General features: G+C 37.3%; 1 protein-coding gene across 1 annotated transcript in view; it reads left to right on the top strand.

Annotated features, from left to right (window-relative positions):
- Positions 1-892: 892 nt before the first annotated feature.
- The window catches only part of LOC145986417 (centromere protein S-like), a 710,010-nt gene continuing 703,315 nt past the window's right edge, over positions 893-7,587 (top strand). Inside the window, exon 1 of the mRNA XM_083120406.1 lies at positions 893-1,143. The gene's annotated coding sequence lies outside the window, so the exon portion shown is untranslated. The remainder of the gene's footprint in view (positions 1,144-7,587) is intronic.

The following is a 7,587-nucleotide window of genomic DNA, read 5'->3' as shown; positions in this document are numbered from 1 at the left end:
TAACAGTCTTTGCGGCTACGCGAAGTCTTCCTTGCGGCGGCTTAGGGCCCTTTCCTCATGTTGCCTGAGGAGGGTACCGAATCAGTCCTCCTCTTCGCTTTTGCCGGTTTCAGAAAAAACCTGTACATTCATTCCCACTAATCATAAACTTGCATTTCTCTCAATCTGTTCTTAAGGTTTGTAACATCCTTTTAGCAGACGAATTACGTGGCAGGAGCAAATTTGAAGCTTATTCTTACTGCTGACACGTGCGTGGCAGCAGACTCGGCCAGAAAAAAATGTCAGTCTGCAATGTTTACTTTACGACAATATTACCAGTTTATATGCGTAATAATATTTTAAGACAGGTTCTTCAATTCTTTATATTTTGGTGTTACCTGCGGTAACAGGGGCTACATGCACGCCACGCCTCTGTATGTATGTAATTACGTCTGTAACACATCCTGTGAAGTTGTAGCGATTACTTTCACAAAAATGTTTTAAGATTATGTCCCTTAGCATTCTTCTAATAATGAACCTAAATATTCTCGTAGTTAGGTTAGGTTCTGTTAGCATTAAAATAATATCGCTAAATGATTTCTAAAGAAAAAGGTTCTAAATTACCTGTGCTTTCATTCCCACTAATCATAAACTTGCATTTCTCTCGTCTCAATTTGTTCTTAAGATTTGTAACATCCTTTTAGCAGACAAATTACGTGGCAGGAGCAAATTTGAAGCTTATTCTTACTGCTGACACGTACGTGGCAGCAGACCCGGCCAACAAATAATGTCGGTCGTGAAAGTGGCGGGCAGACGACGAGTTATCTGTTCTAGTGTTACTTTCGAAGTATCGCAATCGCAAACGTCGTCAAAATAATGGACGCATTGGATGCAGTCCAGAAAATTAAACTTGGTAAAATGGTAGCTGACGACTTTTAAAGAAACATTTTGTTCTGTAAAAAAAACCCACAAGCTAATAGGATAAACCTTTTTCTGTAGCTGTAATTCCATAAATTCCTCATTTAATACTGCTACTTCACCTAAGGCTCGGAATATTGTGTTATTGAAGGCCTACCCATTGGCGGGAATATCGTCTGTGCCTTTGGCAACACTGGCGTGGGGGTAGTTCAATGTAGTTCCAAATCCAAAGTGAAGATTTTCTACGTATGTATGTAGTGAATATGAATTATAGTTAAGTTTAGCAAGTGCTAATATCAGTATTTATTAAAATCAATCTCAAAAGGTACTATTTGGGTATGAAATGCAATAATCTTTCTCATCTTAATGCTTGTGATCTACGTGAGACCCGTAGGGACCAAGTTCCATAAGTTGGGAGCGAATTTACGGGAACAATGTTTGCCTAACCTAACAGAACCTAACCTAACCTTGCCGTGCATTGTTCGTGGGGCTATTTATGAATGGTTCGTGGAGCTAACCGTGAATGGTTCATGGGGCTATTTATGAATGGTTCGTGGGGCTATTTATTTAACTATGTTTGCCTAACCTAACAGAACCTAACCTAACCTTGCCGTGCATGGTTCGTGGGGCTATTTATGAATGGTTCGTGGGGCTATCCGTGAATGGTTCATGGGGCTATTTATGAATGGTTCGTGGGGCTATCCGTGAATGGTTCATGGGGCTATTTATGAATGGTTCGTGGGGCTATCCGTGAATGGTTCGTGGAGCTATTTATGAATGGTTCGTGGGGTTTTCGAACCCGAAAAAAAATTTCTGAGTTTGAAAAACAAATTTAACTCTGTTTGCCTAACCTAACCTAACCTTGCCGTGCATGGTTCATGGGGCTATTTATGAATGGTTTGTGGGCCTATCCGTGCATGGTTCGTGGGGTTTTCGAACCTGGAAAAAAATACAAAATCAGTAACACGAAAGTAGGTATTTTTCTATGAAGAAGGTTGCAACACCGCATAACCACTGATCATGGACTACACTAGTCAAGATTTCTCCGCCATATTCCGTGTAACGCAAGCGAAAGTGAACAAAATGAAAATACTCGATATTTCGAAAATTGAGATTATTTGCATGCAAAAAACGAAACGCAAACTTGAAGAATCCTTAGGAATGCAGAATACATAAGTATCAATGTGAAAAATACGAAAATAAGGGAATTAGAGACGTTTCGTGGTTAATGAAATTTTAATAAGTTGGGTTAGGCAAGCATAGTTTAAAAAAAATTATAAAAAAAATTAAAAATACTTGACACGTCATGTTCTAGTGAAAACACGGTGAGGCTGAAACACTGACTATGGGGTTGCGTCACACACGGAACATTGTACTCTCGTGCAGAAAGCAAATGGCGGCAGCAGAAACAGCATGTTGGACAGAGATTTTCTCAGAAAACGACATGTTTTCACATTAAAATGGATCAAAACTAGATTCATGAACTGGTAAGAATTTACAATATAGAGAAAGTCTCCAATTTCGTTAATTTTCGGTATAATAACTAATTTTGGCCTCCTAATCATGAATCTGTTGTAAAAAACCGGGGGTCACGTCTGGAAATTGTACATTTTGATGAAAACGAGGTTAGGTTAGGTTCCATTAGCACTCATTTCACCCCTAAATTCATCGAAAAAATAGGGATCGTACTAGAATTGAACATCATAAATCATTTTCTTGTAAAACAACGGCGTGGTTGGACACAATGACAGGAGATTACATTTTTGTTCATAAAACTACGCCTATACACCTATATATAAAAAATTTTCAGACGTGACCCCCGGTTTTTTCAACAGATTCGTGATTAGGAGGTCAAAATTAGTTAGTATACGAAAATTAACAAAATTGGAGACTTTCTCTATATTGTAAATTCGCTCCCGATTTTGAATTACTTCTGTTAATACATACTGTAGAGTTTTAGCAATTAAGGGTACTAGTTTACTATCCTTCGGATACATTTCTTCATTTCTACAGAAGAAACTACTTACCATAATAAGTTCCTGTAGTATTGTCTAACATTGGGAAGGTGTTTTGTGTGAAATTCAGGTAAGTTTTCCGTATCCTGGAAACTGATTTCTTCAAATTTAAAAGTTTGGGGCTCATTTGGGTACAGGTGACTCCGGCCAATTTCTAACATGCCTTTAACAGGGAGTCTATAGAAAAAGCCGGGGAGCCAGAGCAGAGCGGAGGCAGGGCCACGGTTGGGGGTGGTAGGTCAATTATCCCAGGGGCGGAGACCGGAATCGGTGGGAAATTTGGACTCAAACTTTCAAACGAAAATAATTTTTTAGTTTAAATTTCGTACCGATTCCAGGATGGATAGCCCCAAAAACCATTCACGGAATGTTCCGCAAAGCAGATAGGTAAGTACGAATGTCAAAAATTGACGAAACTAAGAAGTTATAGGTGTCCGAAGGATAGTAAACTGTTACCCAATTAAGATTTTATTCAATACCTATATGCTTTTGTAGTTAGGTTAGGCAAAATTTCCTATTCTGTAGAATGATGCTCTGTTTATTGTTCTCTATTCGGTACCACTTATGTCTGCAAACAGCTCTTTTCCAAAATGAAGAATATACAATCAATGTTGAAGAATTGACTCATCGACACTCATCTTCAAAGCTGTCTGCGAGTAGCCTCATCAAACTTCAGGCAAATATTAACATGCTAGTGAAGAAAAAACGATCACAATCTTCTCATTCTTATGCATGAAAGTATAAAGTGCTTTTTTAAAACAAATATAACATAACATTGTTTCATTATGTTTATGTGTTGTGTTGCAGTGAATAACCTTAATTCAGAACGTGACAGTGTTCTTTGTACCAATGCTGATATATTCCTTTGTAAGAAAAGAGTTCAGTAAGTGAATTCATAATGAACAACAGAAACCATGCACTTATTTGTAAAACTAATCTATGAACATGCAGCCTGTCAGTACCTTATCCAATGTAAATGTGACCTACTGCAGGAAAAGTATTGAAAGCCACAGGGCCGTGAATGAGCCTCATATTGATGTTATGTTGCTAACAGATGATACATATTTTTATGTTTCAAACATAATAAACAGAACACTAACAAAACTCTTATGCCAAAGTTATGGCCTAAATAGCCTATAACCAAGAACTGACCTTAAAACTGTATTAGGAAATATTGCTCTAATGCATCAATAAAGATTATGATAACTAAGGAAACCACATCAAAGTGACTAACCTAAGTACAAAGGCCCTACAGAAATTCACTTTATTCCTAGCTTAAGAAGATGAGGAAACATTGCTAGGAAAGGAAATGCAAAGACACTTAACAATCCAGTAGTATTAATTTACTGACCGATTTTGCTGAATTTTTTTTCAATATTTAAGTTATGGCATCTCATTGAAGAACTGATCCCAGGTCTTACCATTCAGGAAGACGTTGAGCAAAAAAATATTTTAAACACTGGCTCTGCTATCCTAAAACATGTAGAAACCCATGAACTTTTTCTGAAATTCTGAATTAAACAATTGCAAGTTATGCCAATATGCACACATTTAATTAACACAAATGCAGTATACGAGGGTTACTATTTATATTTTGAGCCTTGGCAACACTGATTGAAGTTAGGCGCGATTTGATGTTTGCACAGAATCCTCTGGTATTATTGACCAAAACGTACTTCAAATGTTTTGTCAATAGCTTCATTTGTGTTGTTTATGTTGCCTTGGAGATTACGTGACAATAAAATGGAATTAACTCGTGAACGTTTTCGTGCGATGATTTTTTACGATTTTCGATGTGGATTATCAAGACAAGAGTGCATCGATCAACTTACTTCCACATTTGGCGATGAAGCCCCATCCTTTGCCACTGTGAAACGCTGGTACAAAGAATTTAATCGTGGCCGCCATTCGCTCACCGACGAGATTCGTGAAGGTCGTCCAAAATCAGTTGTTGTTCAAGAAAACATTGATGCTGTGCAAAACCTAATACTGCAAGATCGTCATGTGACATACTGTGAGATTGAGGCAACCATAGGCATTAGTTCCACCAGCATATATAAAATATTACATGATCATTTAGCTGTGAGAAAGGTATGTTCTCGTTGGATCCCACACAATTTGACAAAAACTCAAAAATACGCTCGCGTCAATTGGTGCAAACAAATGCTCAATAAATACAATCGTGGTGCTTCAAAAGACGTATATACGATTGTAACAGGTGACGAATCATGGATATATGCATATGAGCCGGAACGTAAACAGCAGTCGACTGTATGTGTGTTTCAAGATGAACCCAATCCAACAAAAGTTGTTTGCGCTCGAAGCACATCGAAACAAATGGTCGCCTGTTTTTACGGGAAAACTGGTCATGTGGCAACTGTGCCTTCAGAGGAACGTAGAACGGTCAACTCTGAATGGTACACACCAATTTGTTTGCCAGAGGTCTTCGGTCAAATACGGAAAACAAACAAACGCCGTCGGATCATTCTTCATCAAGACAATGCCAGCTGTCACACATCTCGTCTAACAACCGACTTTATGAACAGTCAAAAAATCGAATTGATGGGTCATCTGCCGTACAGTCCTGATTTGGCACCCAATGACTTCTTCTTCTTCCAGAATGTCAAGAATAAATTGCGTGGACAACGATTTTCGTCGGCGGAAGATGCCGTTGATGCGTTCAAAAACCATATTATGGAGGTGTCTCAAGAAGATTGGAAAAACTGCTTTGACAAATAGTTCGAACGAATGCAAAAGTGTATTGACCATAAAGGAGAATACTTTGAAAAACAATAAAGCAGTTTTCAATGCCAAATTCCTGTTTTTTCATTGTTAGGCTCAAAATATAAATAGTGACCCTCGTATGCTTCCAGTTTTTATTATCACAAGTTCATTGTCAGTTTTCTGTACATGTCACTATTGCCTACTAATAGCTTACTCTTGTCCACATCACCTGAGTTCCAAGGGATTGTTGCAGGCAGTAGTCAGCATTCCTGATAGCATAGTGCAACTGATACCTTGTTATCATGGGGTTTCAGGTTCGATCTCTGGTGGAGGCTCAGTGGTTCGTGGCAATAAAATAATACATTTTGCAGTCACTTGATGTTCATAATTTAGTTTCTAACATGTTTTTCTAGCTGTTTTATTGCAATTATTTATTGTCACAGTTTTTTCTTTCCATACATGTGTAATTTACTCATTCCAAGGTAAGAAGAAATTTTATCTGGCTGTTTTAATCTATGGCGGTAATCCTGTAGTCAGTCCCCTGTGGGATTTAGAATTACTTTCCTCAGGTTCCCAATTCAGTTGTAGAAGTGAAGAATAGGCGAAGTGCAAAAGTAAAGAATGTAAACATGTGATGTGCACCTCCTCCCCCCTTCCCAGACCACTTGAAAAGGATAAACATGCACAAATTAATCTGGTTATGTCCTGATTACTGACATCCATCAATATTTGTTTAATTGCTGAATTACTTTGCCTGTAATTATTGTCATCAACTTACCCAGTACTGTACTGTTTTGCGATGACATATGGTATTCTGGACTAGGCATATTGCAACATGGCATTCTCGGATGCCATTGAGGCTCATACCAGAGTACAGCCTGAACAGTGGAAGCTACATTGAAAATTCAAGCACTTTAGATTGAAACTCACATATTACCAACAACTTTCTCCTCTCCATTTTTCGATATGTGCACTAATAACGGAGTTGCCTATGGGACAGGTTTTCTTAATCACCCTGTGTTTCTAATAACTGGGAGTGTAAACATCAGATTCATGTATGTTAATTCAAATAATATTGAATTTCCATTTCTGTTAGACTTTTACTTTTGAATTATAGGAATTATCAAAATATGTTACATATCCTAAACTACCCTAACCTAACCAAAATCTAACATAACTCCAGATCCAATTGGCATCCCATTTTCAAATTTTGTAAAGTTATTGACTAATAGTGGTTGTATGACATTATTTTTTGAATAATTTTTGAGAAAATTGCTACCCAAATTTTCATTACACCACCTTCAATTTTTTTTTACTCCTGACATGGGCATGTAATCTCATATGAAAGAGCTCTTTAGGACCTTTCCAATGCCATTTGAATCATTTGTGTAGGTGCCTTGATTGCAGAAATATTGCAATTTAAAATTAACAAGATTGGTCAAAATCTCAGATTTTGCACTCCTGTAATTTCGGAAATATAAAAGATATTGATCTGCATCTTAGCAGATGGCGCTTTCAGTATGCCAAATTTGAAACGGATCAAGATATGTGACTTTGAAAGTGAGTTTTTGTTTGTTGATTTCACCTGAAATGATACTTATTTTAAAACGATCAACCTACATGCATGCACAAACACGTACAATAAATTACTATTTTTGAATATTGTTTGAAGGTTAGTTAACACTTCTCCTTTGTACTCTGAAGTAGGCTGCAACCCCAAGAGCCAATTCATTGGTTCATCCTATTTCAGTAGTACAGCAGAAGGACATGTGTACAAATACAAGATTTGCCTTTGTATCACATTCCATAATACAAGGATAAAATTCACTCATGATGTAATTTTAAACCACAAGGTCAGCAATATCAGATTTAAACTCAAAGAAAGCTACTTGTTAAAGAAGAAGGTATTGAAAAGAAAGAAAACCTTTGTGATCCGTCTGTATTTGAGAGG

This window comes from Lepisma saccharinum, chromosome 4 (assembly GCF_977018435.1).
Source record: "Lepisma saccharinum chromosome 4, izLepSacc3.1, whole genome shotgun sequence".
NCBI classification, from domain to species: domain Eukaryota; kingdom Metazoa; phylum Arthropoda; class Insecta; order Zygentoma; family Lepismatidae; genus Lepisma; species Lepisma saccharinum.
The sequence above is the reverse complement of the archived record's forward strand: the minus strand, read 5'-3'. Positions and strand labels throughout refer to the sequence as shown.